Source organism: Rhinolophus sinicus, linkage group LG02 (genome assembly GCF_036562045.2).
Source record: "Rhinolophus sinicus isolate RSC01 linkage group LG02, ASM3656204v1, whole genome shotgun sequence".
In the NCBI taxonomy this organism is placed as follows: domain Eukaryota; kingdom Metazoa; phylum Chordata; class Mammalia; order Chiroptera; family Rhinolophidae; genus Rhinolophus; species Rhinolophus sinicus.
The window spans coordinates 192,882,678-192,899,144 of NC_133752.1; the positions used below are offsets into that span (position 1 = coordinate 192,882,678).

Consider the following 16,467-nt stretch of genomic DNA (forward strand, 5'->3'; position numbering starts at 1 on the left):
GGATTGCAAAACAGATCCAGTGTCCGATAGTCTGAGGATTAAGAAGTTGCCCTTTCCAGGTTACATAGGATTCAGCAAATTAAATGGATTAAGGGGGTATAGGTATCCTTGAGAAAGGGAACAAAACAGAGTTCTTACGTTAACCAGTGAGGGGAAAACAAAGAGGAAACAGCTGAATATCAGGGCAGATCTGACTGCAAACCAAGTTTAATTACAGGTGGCTAGATAGCGAGCTATGCGTTGAGTTAAACTGTGGACTAGCTAAGTCTAATTACGTTATTGATTTGCTGAATTTCACCTTTACACAGTGGGCTCATCACCAGGTCCTTCGGCCCTCAGCCTGCCATGCCCCCAACTCACACCCTCCTTGAGCCAGATCAGGCCCTCCACCCTCCTGGGAAGTGGCCAGCCCTTTCTGTGCAGCTGTGTCTTTGCTGAGGCGCTCCCTTTACACAGGTGAGAACTATTCATCCTTCAGGACCTAACTAAGGACTCCAGAAATGCCTTATCCTGCTCAACCCTTCTCTTGGGCTCCTTGGCTCCGAGCATAGGGCATTGCTGACCCGGCGCTGCAGTGAGCTTGGAGCTCCAAGTGAGGACCCATGAACATCTGGTCTCTGGGTCCCAGGGCCCAGCCCAGGCAGTGTTGGTGTCATTGAATTGAGCTGGGCCCAGCGGTGCTGAGGTAAGGAGTATGACCCCACTTGGACCCTGGGCAGGGGACAAGGACACAGTGTGACTATGGGGATGGAGCCCCAGAGAGCAGTTTCCAGCCTCTCGACCTCACCTGGAAAGGTGCTGGTTCAGGTAGTAGATGGTCATCAGCTGTGACTAGCTGGCCGTCAGCTGTTACTGGCTAGCCATTAGCCACTGATATAACTGCCATGGCTGAGCTAGCAAGCCTGGATTGCAGTTAGCAAGTGGGGTTGGTTAGCAGAGAAGCTGACTGCAGGTTGCGGATCATGTGGCTCCTGCTTCCTGTGTCTCCAACCAGCCGCCAGCGAGAATATAGTGGTATGACTCCCCTACCTATGGCTCCGTGGGTGTTCCTTTTCGGCCTCGCCATATCCTGTGTTTTTGTGCGGGGAACGGGACTAGAGACCCCACATGAGACCCCGCATGACAGTGACCTTTGAGGGCCTCTTCTTCCACAAAAATGGTATGAAACTCGTATTTCACAATTCATATAAAGATAAATATATTGATGATTTTATATTAAAACATTTTCTTTGAGCTACAAGTTAATTTTTTCCTTCTGATTAAAAAGAGAGTAAACTATTTCTGTGGATCCATAAAAGACCGGTGGGCCTGAGGCTCCACGTCTGCTGTGCCTGCCATGTGGGGACCAGCAGGTCCTCAGCCAGTTCCGTTAGTGGGGTGGCCTGCAACTGAGGTCCCCGTCCCAGCCTTTCTGAACTTCTGAGCGCCCCTGGGATCTCAGGCCCAGGAAGAAGATCCGAGAAAGTTTCAAGAACAGGTAAAAGAACATCCGGAGATACTGTTCTTTGCCCGGGTTGTATCTTCTCGGTGCGCCCTTCTCTTTTTTCCTCTGTCTAGCAACAAAGCCAGGCTGAGCACCAGCTGTGTGCAGCCCATGCTAGGGGCTGTGGTTAGGAGGGTGGAGGGACAGGAGGGAGTCAGAAATGCATCATTAAGACTCCTGCCCTGGAGGGGCTCCCAGTCTCCCGGGGTGTTGAGTCAGCACCTGGAGTTCCAGCCAGAATGGGCCCTAAGACCCAGGCCTAGGGGTCGCCCTTCCGGCTAATGGGTTCTGGGAAGCTTCCCAGAGCAGTGGGGGCAGGGCCTGGGCTTGGCTCCGGGCCCGGGAATATTTCTAAAGCGTAGGGGCATCCTGGGACTGCCAGGCTAGTCTTGACCTGACAACTTTGCAAAAGATGGCAGATTAAACCCACGCACAAATTTCTCCCCCTTCTAAAACCCCATGAAGACTACAGAAAGGGATTTTTTTTTTCCTTTTTTCTTTTTTTTTAAGGTATAAGCACACAAGGATGGGCAAGCACGACGGGAGACCACATCTGCACCATTTTTGAATCTGGAAAGTAGATCACATCTCAGAAAAGCCACATGCCAAGTGAGCAGGGGGGGTGGCTGAGCACCAGTGTGATTTATGCTGCAGAAGCACCAAGGGATCCGCCTGAGCTGGCAACCCCAGGTGGGAGTAATGGGTAGGGGCCAAATAACCATCAGCCAGACCCTCAAAGCCCCTCCCAGAACTGCTAGGCAGTCACCCTCCCCAACCCTGGCAGGAAACAGGAGTCACTCTCCGGTGATAGTAAACCAGGGGTCCCTGGCCTAGGGAGAAGGAAATCACACTGAAAATGAAGCCGAGTACCTGAGACTTCTGAGTGCTGGGGTCCCTGCCCTGTCCCCTGCCCTGTTCTTCCCAGCAGTGGGGACTTTACCCCACAGGCGGGACACTGAAGCATCCTCGCTGGAGAATCTGGGCCTCCCAAGAACAAAGTCCTAAAAATACTGATATGGGGTATCCCCAACCAGCACCCCCAAAACCAACCTTCAGTGGTGGTCAAGAGTCTGCCCTAACACACCCCAAGGAACCACTTGACTCGGTAACAGTGTTTATCTTGAACTTTGATAAATAAGTAAGGTGAATGTTTAAAAGACAAAGAGAACCAGCCACTACCTTTGGACCCAGCAATTCTACTCCCAGGAACTGAAGATACGTCCGTACAGAAGTTATACACAAATGTTCATAGCAGCATTGCTAAGAATAGCCAAAAGGCTGAGACAACCCAAATGTCCATCAGTGAACGAATGGGTAAACTAACGGTGGTACATCCACACAATGGAGTATCACTCAGCCAGAAAAAGGGATAAAGTTCTGACATTTGCTACAACGGGGATGAACCTTGAGGACATTCTGCTCAGTGAAAGAAGCCAGACACAAAATAGTACATACCGTATTGTTTCTTTCCAATGAAAGTCCCAAATAGGCAAATCCATTGAGACAGAAAGCAGATGAGCATTTGTCAGGGGCCAGGGGAGGAGAGAATGGGGAGTGGTTACTTAATGGATATGGGGTGTTTTTCTGGGGTGATGAGAAAGTCTGAAACTAGAGAGAGCGTGACTGCACAATACAATAGTGTGAGTGCACTAAATGCCACTTAGAATTGTACACTTCACAATGTTTAATTGTGTGTTACGTGAACTTCACCTCTGTTAAAAATAAGTACATAAAAGCACCTGCCGAGGTTTCCAGGTGGCTCCTCTATACTCTGAGAGCACCTGGATGAAACCCCTAGGTTAAGCTTCAATAGGAAGGTAATATGAGCCACAAATGCCATGTTAGATTCTCCAGTGGTCACATGTTAAAAAGTAAAAAGCAAGTGAAATTAATTTTAATGCTATAGTTTCTTCAACTCTGTATAGCCAAAATATTATCATTTCAACATGTAGTCAATATAAAAATTAACAATGAGCTCTCTTTGATACTAAATCTTTGAACCACGGGTGCATTTTTTTTTTTTTTTTAAGATTTTATTGGGGAAGAGGAACAGGACTTTATTGGGGAACAGTGTGTACTTCCAGGACTTTTTTCCAAGTCAAGTTGTTGTCCTTTCAATCTTAGTCGTGGAGGGTGCCGTTCAGCTTCAAGTTGTTGTCCTTTCAGTCTTAGTTGTGGAGGGCGCAGCTCAGCTCCAGGTCCAGTTGCCGTTTTCTAGTTGCAGGGGGCACAGCCCACCATCCCTTGCGGGAGTAACAACAGGCGACCTTGTGGTTGAGAGGACACGCTCCAACCAACTGAGCCATCCGGGAGCTCAGTGGCAGCTCAGCTCAAGGTGCCATATTCAATCTTTAGTTGCAGGAGGTGCTGCCCACCATCTCTTGTGGGACTTGAGGAATCGAACTGGCAACCTTGTGGTTGAGAGCCCACGCTCCAACCAATTGAGCTATCCAGGAGGCAGCTCAGCTCAAGGTGCCGTCTTCAATCTTAGTTGCAGGGGTCGGACACCACCATCCCTTGCAGGACTCGAAGAGTTGAACCAGCAACCTTGTGGTTGAGAGCCCACTGGCCCATGTGGGAATCGAACCGGCAGCCTTTGGAGTTAGGAGCATGGAGCTCCAACCACCTGAGCCCCCGGGCCGGCCCCCACGGGTGTATTTTACCTGTCCAGGACACTTCCACGTGGGCTGGACGCTTTCCTGCGCTTCAGAGCCACTCGTGGCTCGTGGCCACCCCACTGGACAGTGCAGCTCTGGAGGGTCTCAAACTGGAATCTCGGGACATAATCTGCAGAGTGTGAGGGCTTTAAAATTTAGTGGGTTTTGAGTCTTTGAATTAAACACAAATTATCACCTATTTAGGATCATCAGAACAATCATCTTAAAATTAAGTCCTAAATTAAACATAGAGTTGCCATAGGATCCAGCAATTCCACTTTTGAGCATATACCCACAAAAATTGAAAGCAGGGACTCAAACAGATATTTGTACATGTTCATAGCAACACTATTCACAACAGCCAAAAGGCGGAAACAACCCATTGGTGGACGAAATGCCCATCAGGAATGAATAGAGAAGCAAAATGTGATCTATACTATATACACTGGGCTATTACTCAGCCTTAAAGAGGAAGGAAATTCTGACACACGCTACAACATGTGAACCTTGAGGACATTATACTAAGTGAAATAAGCCAGTCACAGAGAGACAAATACTGTGTGATTCACTTGAATACAGTACCTAAGGATGTCAAATTCATAGAGATGGAAAGTAGAATGGTGGTTGCTGGGGCTGGAGGAGGGGAATGGGGAGTTGTTTAATGGGGACAGAGTTTTAGTTTGGAAAGATGGAAAAGTTCAGGAGATGGATGGTGATGATGGCTGCACAACAACATGAATGTACTTAACGCCACTGAACTGCACACTTAAAAATGGTCAAAATGGTAAATTTCATGTTATGTATATTTTACAATTGAAAAAAAAAAAAAAAAAAAGTCCTGCCACCAATGCATTTGGGTTTGTGTTGACCAGGGCTGTTGAGACTTTGTTGTCACTGGTGCCTAACTAGAGAAGATGGGGGAGACAGTGCCCACCGAGGCCAGGGTGCCTGGGATGGCCACGGGGTGCCCAGGGGCTGACCCAGCCAGGGCCTCGCAGGGCGGGTGGGAGGTGAACAGAGGAGGGAGTGAGGCCCACACACTGGCCACGGCCACCCGGCCCTTGAGAGCCAGACCCTCTTTGAGCCCCTTGACTGCCGACCCACCGCCTGTCTGTGCTGAGAGCTGGTGAGGTCCCTTCCTCCTGCGTTGTTGGTTTTGAGTAATGCTGTGGTTTGGCTTCTGGGACTGTCTCCCGTAAGGCACGGTCATCTCTGTGTCCCCGCAGGGCTGGCACTAGGGCCAGTCTCACAATTGTTTCCTGAGTGTGCCAGTGAGTGAATATATGAATATGAGTGAAGAGCAAGGAGGCATTCACTGTGGGCGTTGGTGTGGCGGAGGAGAATCAGGGAAGGCTTTGGGGGAGGGGTGTGCATCCTGGGCCTGGAAGAGGGAGTTTGAGAAGTAGGAGATGGGGTGCGGGGGTGTCTATTAAGGCAAGGCTCCAGCCCCTGCCCAGGGAGGGTCGAGGACAAAGAGATGGAGCCTGGCTCTGCCCTGCCATGTCACACCTGGGACCCAGCCTGAGCCCAGCTGTGGGGTGGGCAGCCAAGGGGTCAGGCTTCCCCATCAGATACCCCACTGGGGAGTCAGCCCCACACTCCCTTTTCCTCCCTCACACCCCAGACAGCCCCCAATGCTGTTGGTCTCACCTCTGTTCTCCAGCCCCACCCCACCTGGCCCTGCCACCATCACCTCTCCCCTACATCACGAGCCTGCCTGGCTGGCCACCCTGCTGCTATCTGGCCCTATCTGACCTACGCCATGCAGCAGGCACTCACTCGCTCAGTAAGTATGCACCGAGTGCCTAGTGCATGCGTGATTAGGCTCGTACTGATTAGGAACAAAGCAAAAGCCCTATTCAGTGGAGAGACCTACAACAAACAAGGAAATTATACAAATATCATCTGACAGCAGCCGCGAGCCAGGAGGAAAACAAAAGGAATCAGAGGGAGGTGTCCTTGTGACACCTCTGGACTCTCAGATCAACTCCAGGCCTCCCCATGCCTGCCAGCTTCTGGAGGGTGGGGTCAGACCTGATGTGAGAGGGGAGGCTGCACCCCGCCTCCCCCACCCCCACGTTCCCCACCCCTACCCCCAGCTGGGGAAAGAGGGGAAGGAATGCAGTGAGAGGGGACAGCAGCGGGCTCTCCAGCTGTGTGGCCAGAGCAGCTAGCTTCTCTGGATTCTGCGACTCAGGGCTTCCAGGGCCGTTTCAGCTGAGCCCTTCTACACTTTGCCTCACAAAAGTGGCTCCAGTGGGGACGTGTGGGCAGCAAGGCTTGGTGGGCTGGTAGAGGTATGGTGGGTGCTAAATGACCTCTGCCTCCCCTCAAATTGACTGGTGGCCATGGACTCACCCCTCTCTTTCCCAGAGCAGAAAGGATCAGGTGGGGCAGAAGACACAAGTGGAGCTGCCAGTACAGTGTGGGTTGTGTCACAAACTCACTGACCCTAGAGAAGTCACTTTGTCTCTCAGCCTCAACCTGTTCTTCTGTTGATTGGGTACAGCCAAGGGAGGGAGGGAGGCTCAGAAGGGATGTCATTGCTGTGCAGACACGATGCCGGGTAGGTCCCTGAAGCAATCGCCCTTGAGAGGATACTGGTATCTCCAAGTTCCTGGAGACCTTGGTCGGCTGGGCAGGAGTCCACCTGACTCGGTCCCGAGAACTTTTTAGCTCAAAAGACCCAAATTCCAGGAGTCTGATGACTCCCCTGAGAGGGGAGAGCAGAATGACCCTCTTTGTCTCCCATTCCTTCCACCTCAGCAGGTTGGGTGGAAGAGCAGTCCCAGCTGGTACTGTCTGTCAGGAAGAGAGAGATCATCGTCCTGTGGGGCAGGACTGTGGCCCAAGGACCCTCCAGGGAGCTGGAGCAGCTGGGCCTCCAGACCTTGATCACACGTGGTGGGATCACACGTATTAAACACAAGCTCTGGGCCAGCCTGTGCTCTGCGACCACACCATTCATGCTGCACCCTCACCCAAAGCCACGTACTGCTGTTCTGATCTCCGTTTGGGGGAAACCGAGTCCCAGAGAGGTGGTGTCACTTGCCCAAGCCACCAGTGGTCTGTCATGCTGCTGTGAGTCTGAGATTTCAGGACTGAAGATTTCAGGACTTGAAGTGTATCAGTTATCTATTGCTGAGTAACAAGCAACCCCCAGTGTGGATTTGCTCACAGTTCTGCAGTTCAGGCAGAGCTGGGTAGGGACCGCTGGACCCCTCGTCTGCTGGTGCCGTGTTGGCTGGGGTGGACCGACTGGCCTCCCTCACATGTATGGTGTTCTAGGGGGAGTGGTTCAGTGGCTGGGGGCTGGGCCTCCTCGCTTCGTGGTCTCTAGGGCTTCTCTCCTGGGTGGCTTCTCTCTAGCAAGGTAATTTGATGTCCTCTCATGGCCGCCAGCTTCCAAGCTAGAGCGTATGGACTCCGGAAGACCTCTTTAGGTCTAGGCCTGGAGTCTCTTAGTGACTTCCACCTCATCCTATTGCTCAAAGCCAGAGACACACACGTCACCCAGACTCCAGGGGAGGGGAGATAGTGGGCCATGTGGCCCAAGTTACAGAGGGGAGGAATTGCTGGCAGCCATCTTGGCAGACACTCTTCCACGCATAAATCCCCGCCCTTAGAGCAAACCATTGCCTGCTGCCAGGCTCTTATGTGACAAAGGGTGAGAGAATCGATGGTGACCCATGAGAATGCGGAGGAGGGAGGGCCCAGGAGGCTCCGGAGCCCAACTGCCGTGGAATGAGAAGGCTAGGCTAGCCCTGGCCAAGCTCAGGGGCACCAAAGGGCTCATAGCTCTCTCTCGTCAGGCCTTGGTCTTTCCCGCCCTAGTCCCCATCCACCCAGCCCCCTGCCCTCTGAGGGTAAGATGGCCGAGACCCAGTGGGGAATGAGACCGGGCCTGCTCATCCTGTTGGTGACAACTCTATGGGCCCTGCCTTGGCTTTGCTGAGGATGCCACATTGGCAGGGAGCATTGCTGTGGCCGTTACACCCTGCCTGCCCTGCCCTGCCCTGCCCTGCCCTGCCTGCCCTGCCCTGCCCTGCCCTGCGCCTCCCAGATAGTGAGAAACTTCCTCCTAGCAGCGTTACCCTAGCTTCCCCCCAGCTTCTGAGAAAATGTTGTCCTCAGATGATGACTTTCACGGGATTGGTGAGGAGGAGACAGAGCAAATCCTTCCCCCACCTCCACCCCCCGAAAACCTCAGGAACGGATGGCATGGTGGCCATCCAGCACAAGCCTTAGCGCCCACTGCCAGCTCTGCAACTCACTAGGTCTTCAGATCCGAAGGCCTGACCTCTCCAGCCCCAGTCCTGGCTGGAGGCAGGGGTCAAACCGGAAGAGTCGTAGCGCAGAACCCGAGGAAATGGTTTGGGCCTCAGGACTGAGTTAAAGGCCGTGTTTATGGGGACTTGTCCTCGCAGCTTCCTGTGGTCCTGGGCAGGCCCCAGCTTCCCTCTGAGCCCAGCTTTCTCACTGGCATCATGGGGCATCTAGCTTTCTCACTAGAATTCAATGGCCTTCAAACTCCCTCCCAACGAGAAGATTCCATGAACCTAACCTTCCAGAAGGGGAAGAGAAGTCTCTCCTGAGTAGCCGGAGTTTCTGGGCAACAACCACCTAGACGTTGCAGTACTAATAGCACTCCTGTGTTGTAAGCTCTTAAGATGTACAGGCTTATTTAATTCTTGCAACAACTCAATGCAGTAGGTACAGTTCTTATTCCCATCTTACTAAAGAGGAAACTGAGGCACAAAGAAGTTAAACGACTGGCCCAACACCGCAACGATGGTCGAAGTCAAACACTGCATTTGTAACCCATATTCTAATACACAATCCTATACCATAATATGGCTGAGGGTTTTTGAAACCAGAATTCGTTTGAGCCCCTGAGCCTTTCCAAGTGCCGAGTTCCTGTACTTCATGTAGCCGCTTGCTGGAAGTGTACAATCGCGGCTAGAAACCTTCCGGCAAAAGCAAGCTGCGTGAATTGGAGGATGGGCCAGTCAGGGGAAGTGAGGGCCCCTGTGCGTGTGTCTGTGCTATTCAGGCTGTGTCTGGGGGCGGGTGGTGACACATGGAACAGTGGCTGGGATGGAAAGGTCTAGAAATCCTGTCATAGGAGGAGCCACTAAAGAACCTGGGAGGAGAAGTGGTAGAGGGACTCTTGCCAAATTTCTGAAGGACCATGGTGCCAGTGCAGAAACTGACTTGCTTTGACCAGTTCCAGGCAGTGGGGTCTAGGATTCCTAACATCCAGAGCTGTCCCATGATAAAGAGCTGCCGTGGGAGAGACTGTCACTTCACAAGAGGTGTGTAATCAGAGCTGCATGGGATGGGGGGGAGGGGGGGGAAAGAGATGACCTTGAGCCCCCTCTCCCAGCTCGCAGGTGTGAGGTTCAGTCGCCTCAGGGTGTCCATGGGTTAAAGGTCAGTGGTTGAGGCTCCTGCTGCCAGCTCAGGCCCCAGGCGGCTGTGGCCTTTTTCTGTGGCTCACCCCACATTTCGTGGGTGACTTTCTTCCAGTTCCATCCATTAACCTGGCTCTAGCTAGACAGCCTGGACCCCTGACCAGGGTTCCCAGCCCTATTAATTAAATTTCTGGTCATCAAAAGGACCAGAGACCCTGCCGACCCAAAGGACTTCAAACAACTCTACTGGGCTGCCTCTGGGCCCATGATTTTAATGCTCAGACAGGTGAAAACAGACTGGATGTTCCAAAGAGCGCCTTCCAGGCCTAGGACATGTGGCCATGGGTCTGCGAGCAAGGACCTGACAGCTGCAAGGACAGAACCTCACGGATGGGCCCCAGGAGCTGAAGCTGCTGCAGGATGGACCGGCTGTGGGTGGGCATTACGGGGCTGTGCCTGCCCCCCCAATCTGTTTATGGGATTTCAAGGTACCTTTGCCAAAGCAGGTGTTGGCTGTAAGATGAGACCAGGGGGCTGGAGACAGGAGAGGGGTCTCTGGGTGGGCTGTGTCCCACCCTGCCCTTCCTGTGTGGGCCCTGTGGAATGTTGCTGTGTGAGTTTGTGGGGAATGACCAGCCGGGCTCTGTGGGTACAGGCAGGTGTGCCCTGTGTGTGTGCACATGGGGTGTGTCTGTGTGTCAGTGTGTAGAAGGCTTGGTGTGGATGTGTGAGTGTGAGAGAGAATGTGTGTATGCAACACTGAGGTGCGGAGTCTCCCAGTGGGTATACCCGCCAGCAGATGGGTGGCCCGCGTGTGCTCAGAAGTCTGGGTATCTCTGCTGCTCTCTGCTGGTGTGGTGTCTGGAGGAAGAGCCTGTTCCCCTCAGGGATCCAGCCCCTGCATCACCCTCATGGGCTGGCCATGGGCTGCAGTGGGCGTCACTCGCTCAGCTTCCACCTGGTGACTCAATTTAAGTCTCAGCATCTGTGGCATCCTTGGATCTTGTGGGGTCCTCAGGATGAACTACTCTTTCTGTGTCCCCCACATACTTTCTAGCAGACTAGTCAGCCGTCGAGGGGCCCAATGTCTTTGTGCTGTGCCTCAGTTTCCTCACCGGGGAATCGGGTGTGTGAGGCTGTGGGGTTGCCTGGGGAAGCAGAGGGGTGGAGATAGAGCAGGCTCCCAGCTTCTAGGGACGGTTGCCAGAGCCCAGCTAAGTGTGCAGCATCTGGTAGAAAAGGCAGTTTGCATCCTGGGTCACCTCCATCTGTAACCATACAGCAGCCCTGGCCCTAATGGGAGGACTTATCTAGTCCAAAGCTCTTCGCCCCCTGGAAGGCTGGCACCTTTCTCTCTAGGCTCCCACCAGCCCTCATGCCCCCGGCAGAAGATACTTACAGATGACGGCTGTCCCCTCAAGCACACTCATGGAGGCCAACACAGGGGGTTGTCAAGGCTTTCTTCCAACAGTATTTACTGAGCAGCTACTATGTGCCAGGCTGTGCCAGGTGCTGGAGAGCCAACAGCAAGGTCAGGACAGACAAAGATCCCTGGTGGCGGTTATGTGCTACAGGGGAGACAAGCAAAAGAACATGAAACATGGGAAATGACCCAGGATGCTAGAAAGTAAAAAGTGCTTTGGAAGAAAGAAGGAGGGCAGGCAGAGGGGTCCGGAGGTGGCACCTCAGCAGGGTGGGTGGAGAGGGCCTGAATTTGCCCTGAGACTGCGGGGAGGAGGAGGAGCCATGTGGTACCTGGGGGAAGAGCCAGTGCAAAGGGGGCCTGTGAGCACGGGGAGTATGGATGGAGGGGACCAGGGGGCCTTGTGGCCCCTGAAGGATTCTGGCCTCACTCTGGGTGAGCTGGGACCCATAGCAGGGTTTGAGCAGAGGAAGGAGGTGATCGAACTTATACATTCTGGGATCACCCTGGCTGCCGTGTGGGGCAGGAACACAGGCAAGAGCCCTGCAGGGCTTGAGGGTGATCCTGGAGTCCCCAGGGTTTCCTCCTGTGGGGGGAGCATGGAGGAATGGGAGAGGGGTCTCTGAAAGGGTGGGAGAGCCAGGAGTCCCTCAGCTGGGTTCTGAACCCTTGGAGAATCCAATAGCAGCCATGAGCCCTCTCCCAGAAAAAGGTGCATGTGTGTGTGCACATCCACGCACACAGGCACACACCCACGTTCACACATGCACACATCCACACACAAGTCTACTCACACCCATGTTTACACCGGAGCATGCACTTTCATACATGTTCACAAACACACCATGCTACAGGGAAGTTTAGAAGATTCCTGGACCCCATGACCCCCCAGGTAATGGACCCCTGTCTAATCCATCCCCCCACTTGACAAGTATAGAAACTGAGGCTTACAGACAAAAAGTGACTTTTCCAAGGTCACCCAGACGGAGAGGGACTGACCAGCAGGATTTGGCTCAGAACCCAACCTGGAATGTCAGGAGATCCCTGTCTGGGGCCCTCTGTTCCCCAGCACTGAGCTAGGAGCCAGGGGATTCCCCTCTCATGCTTGTGCCCAAAGAGCGCACAGGGAGGCCAGACAGGAAGGCCAGATACCAGACAGGAAGTGCTCAGGGTCCTACAAGGGCCGCAGAGCCCTGTGCTCAGCCACGAAGGTGAAATTCAGGAGGAGGAAATCAGAGGCGATTCTGTGAGAAAGAGGCATTTGAGCTGCACCCTAGAGGCTGTGATGGTGAAATGAATACTGAAGAGATGGAGCTGGGAAGGGTGTTGTAGGCAGAGTCCAGTAGCAGCAAAAGCCTTCAGGTAGGAACTCTCCAAATGAGGCCTGAGCAAAGCCTCTGAGAACCAGAAGTCACAGGGTGGGGATACCTGGGTTGGGTCTTGAAGAGTGAGTAGGAGTTTTTCCAGAAAGGCTCTCTGGGCAGAAGGACTAATAATATGCCAAGGTGCAGAGATAAGAAAAGTTGGAGAAACTGCAAGAACTTCAGAGGGCTGCATGCTGTGTGCTTTGCTGAGGGGCTCAGTAATGAAGGGATGGATGGAGTGCATGTGGAGGAGGACAGGAGAGGATGCCAGATCTGGTGATTTCATCCAGCAGGTGATGAGGAAGGAAGGGGACAAAACATTAATTGAATACCACTACGGCCAGCTGTCAGGAAGCCGCCCTCATGCCCGTTCTGTAGATGAAAAAGCCAAGGCTTTGAGCCAGCTCACTCTGCCTGTGGTACCTGGGCAGGGGACTCCTCACCTGGAGACCCAGGGTCAGGAGTGAGATGACCCAGGGAGGGTGGAATGTGGCTCCCTCGGGGGGACAGGCAGCAGCTGCCAAAAGATATAACAGACCTAGCAATTGTTCCCAGAGCCAAATCAGTTCTGAACGGGGTCAACAGAACTGTAAGGCGACACCACCTTGGGCTGGCTAATCTTGTATCTGGGCTTCTCTCAATTCCAGGCTCCCACAGCCTCCTTGGCAGGCAGCCTGGCCCCAGAGGAGGGGGTGGGATGGGAGGACCACCTACAGAGCCCCTCCCCTCCCCTCACATGCCCTTTGACGGCATTGAGATAGGACATGAAGTGAGCCAGGGGGAGGGAGAGGATGGAGAGGCCTGGGTTCCACTGATAGCACTGTGATGTCAGGGCAGTGATTATCCCCATTTTCCAGATGAGGAAACTGAGGCTTAGGGGATGAAAATACCCAGAACATGCACTGGAGCTGAATTTGAACTCAGATCTTAGGATAATATCCACCTTTTCTACCCATTGAGCACTTCTGTGTATAAATGCTGGAGGGGCAGAGGCTGAGAGGGAAGTCTGTGAGAGGAAGGAATTAGGGCTTGTTTCTGCCCCCGGCCAGCTCTCTTAGAGGTGGGTTCCTGGTGCTGGAGGGCCTGGGCGGGAGGGTGGAGTGGTGGCCCTGTGTGCCTGAGAGAGTCACTCGTCATCTTTGTTGGGCTGGGAGAGCAGGCATTTGTCACACACAGCCCCCACCACACTGTGAGAACACGTTGGGCAGATGGAGGCTGGCTTTGGTATGGCTCCAACCAAGGCTGACTCCTCTGCTGCCTCCCAAGAAGCTCGGGAATCTGGAAAGGTCTGGAGAACAAAGGCCCGTGTTTAGGGGAGGACGGAGCTGGGTGAGCAGGCCCCCAGAGTCTTCCTGACCCTGGGCTGGGTAGGGCAATCCCACACCTGTTATTCCATTGCACTGGAGTGTGGGAAAGGGGTGCCTGCCTTTGGCTCCTCCTCCTGTATGGGCCTAAAAGCACCCACATATGGGTGGGGGTACCCTAATGAGGGATGTAGGGTATAGCTCACTGAAGCATGGCTTTAGGGGCACAGCTTTCCTAAAGTGGCCATTTTTAGACAGGTCAAAATGGACAATCTTTTTTTAATGACAAGGAATAATACAGACAGTATTAATTCATTCATTTTGTTTCCTGGCAAATATTTATTGAGTGTCTCCTGTGTGCTCTGGCCTGTGCTCAGAGCTCAGGAGACAGTGGCCCTGCAATCATGGTGCCAGCTAAGACAGACTGGATGACAGGCCGCAGGGGGGGCACCTCATACATAGGGATCCATCCCATCCTCCACACAGCCTTATAAGGGAGCCTTCCTTATTCTCACTATACAGATGAGGAAACTGAGAGTTAAGCCACTTAACTCTCAAAAGCACAAAACCCAGATTGAAGTAAGTTACCACTGTGCAATAAGACCCTCCCCACAAGTCCTTACCTCTCACTGTCCCCGTGGGCAGGGCCTGGGTGTTCAAGGACAGGTGAGCATATTTGTTTTGTACTTTTATTAAAAAACAAAAGAGAGTCAAGCTATAAGTATAACGGATTGGTTTTTAGGTCACAACCTAAAACTGGTTTCCCATCAAACAGGCTGCATCCAAAAATGTCATGAGGGTAAAATCCTTACTTACAGGGAAACTGCGTGGCCAGGGCTGGGGCTAGAAAGCATCTCTTGTAATTGCAGAAGTCAAACGTGACTTGTATTCATCGTTTGTTATCGGTATATATTGAATATTACAATTTTAATACAGGTTTTTCCTTTCTTAAAACGTGTATAATTTTTTGGCACCCCTGGTATGTGTATATACAGAGGGTGCCAAAAAATGTATACATATTTTAAGAAAGGAGAAAACTGTATTAAAATTGTAATACTCAATATATACCGATAACAAAAGATAAACACAAGTCACATTTGACTTCTGCAATTACAAGAGGTGCTCAAAGTAGTTCCCATCAGCATCCAGACACTTCTGATTACGGCGAACTACTGCTTGAGCAACGTTGACCAAAGTGTCCACTTGTATACATTTTTTTGGCACCCTCAGTATATGCTTGTGTGTACACACACACACACACACACACACACACACACACACACGAAAGTCAGACAATTAAGTTCGCAAACCCATCTTAGAAAAAGTGCTACATACCTCATTGCTGAAGATCACTACGGTCACCTTCGAAGTCCTCCCCTTGGGAAGCTGTGCACTGATGCCAGTGCCTAGTCCACTCTTCAAAGCAATTTTGGAGCTTTTTCTGGAATGGCCATCAGAGCTGTCAGCGTATTACCCTTGATGTCCTGAATGTCATCAAAATGTCTCCCTTTCAATATTTCGCTTATCTTCGGGTAAAGAAAGAAGTCACTGGGGGCCAGATCAGGTGAGTAGGGAGGTGTTCCAATACAGTTATTTATTTACTAGCTAAAAACTCCCTCACAGGCAGTGCCGTGTGAGCTGGTGCACTGTCATGATGCAAGGGCCATGAGTTGTTGGCAAAAAGTTCAGGTCGTCTAACTTTTTCACGCAGCATTTTCAGCACTTCCAAATAGTAAACTTGGTTAAGTGTTTGTCCATTTGTTACAAATTCATAATGAATTATCCCTCTGATATCAAAAAAGGTTAGCAACATTGTTGCAACAAGTTCACAAACTTGTCAGACCTCACGTGTTATATATATATATATATATATATATATATATATATATATATAATGTATATACATTATATATAATATATATATATATTAGGTAATTAAGGAAAAGGTAAAAGTTTTTCTAGAGTCTATTGGGTGTTGATTGTCTTCAGTCAAAATTGACCACATGCCAAAGTGGCATGTTTTGGGGAGGCTCATTCTGAACCCCTTCAGGGGCCAGCATTGAGGTTTCTGAGATGACCAGAACAAATCCACTGGGGGAGCCAGACCTGGAACACTGCTTCTCTCATAGGCTGAGGGGAGCCCAAGCTGCTGCTGGAGGCTGGGGGAAGTCAGGAGCAAGGACAGGGTCTCTGATGGCCCTTTCCAGATGGCAGGAGTCCCCAGGCAGAGGCATGGAGAGATAGAGATGAGTATGTGTGAGCAGTAGTGAGGTTTCCGTGGGAGGTGGAAAGAGCCTGCTGGAGGAGCAGGTGGGGGAGAAGAAAAGGCTGACATTTTGGGGGTAGAATGGATGGGATCTGGGGGAAATGTCTGAGTACCTGAAGCAGGTGAGTCGTGAGGATGGTATACAGGGATGTGCTTAGAGCAGTATCAGCTAGGAATAGTTTTTACATTTTCAAATGGTTGGGGAAAAAGAAAAGAATAATATTTTGTGACATGTGAAAAATACATGAAATTCACATTTTAGTGTCCATAAATAAAGTTTTATTGGAATACAGCCATGCTCATTCCTTTACATATTTTCTACTGTTGATTTTATGCTATCGTGGCAGAGTGGAGTTAGTTGAGACAGAAACTGGGCAGCAAAGCCTAAAATACTTAGTGTCCATGGAGGATTCAGGGAGATGGACCTGCGCAGATGAATGCTGGCGAAGGGTCACTCTGGCTGCTTGGCAAGGATGAAGGTAGGCAGTGGACACCTGGCTCAGGAAGACCAGCCCAGGCTCCAAAGGCCCAGCAAAGGCCCAGTCTGCCCTTGAGG

The 16,467-nt window shown here is 51.7% G+C and overlaps 3 long non-coding RNA genes across 3 annotated transcripts; 2 read left to right on the top strand and 1 right to left on the bottom strand.

The window, feature by feature from the left end:
- On the top strand, nt 1-3,946 carry LOC141570184 (uncharacterized). The gene is made up of 3 exons (XR_012494139.1): nt 1-1,159; nt 1,268-1,477; nt 1,994-3,946. It is a non-coding gene; the product is annotated as an uncharacterized LOC141570184 (long non-coding RNA).
- A 200-nt stretch (nt 3,947-4,146) lies between these two features.
- LOC141570181 (uncharacterized) lies at nt 4,147-15,213 on the bottom strand. Its single transcript, XR_012494135.1, has 3 exons — nt 14,981-15,213; nt 10,954-11,122; nt 4,147-4,286 (listed from the first exon to the last, which is right to left on the bottom strand). It is a non-coding gene; the product is annotated as an uncharacterized LOC141570181 (long non-coding RNA).
- On the top strand, nt 9,078-16,394 carry LOC141570183 (uncharacterized). Its single transcript, XR_012494138.1, has 3 exons — nt 9,078-9,455; nt 9,837-9,989; nt 16,259-16,394. It is a non-coding gene; the product is annotated as an uncharacterized LOC141570183 (long non-coding RNA).
- The last annotated feature ends 73 nt before the right edge of the window (nt 16,395-16,467 follow it).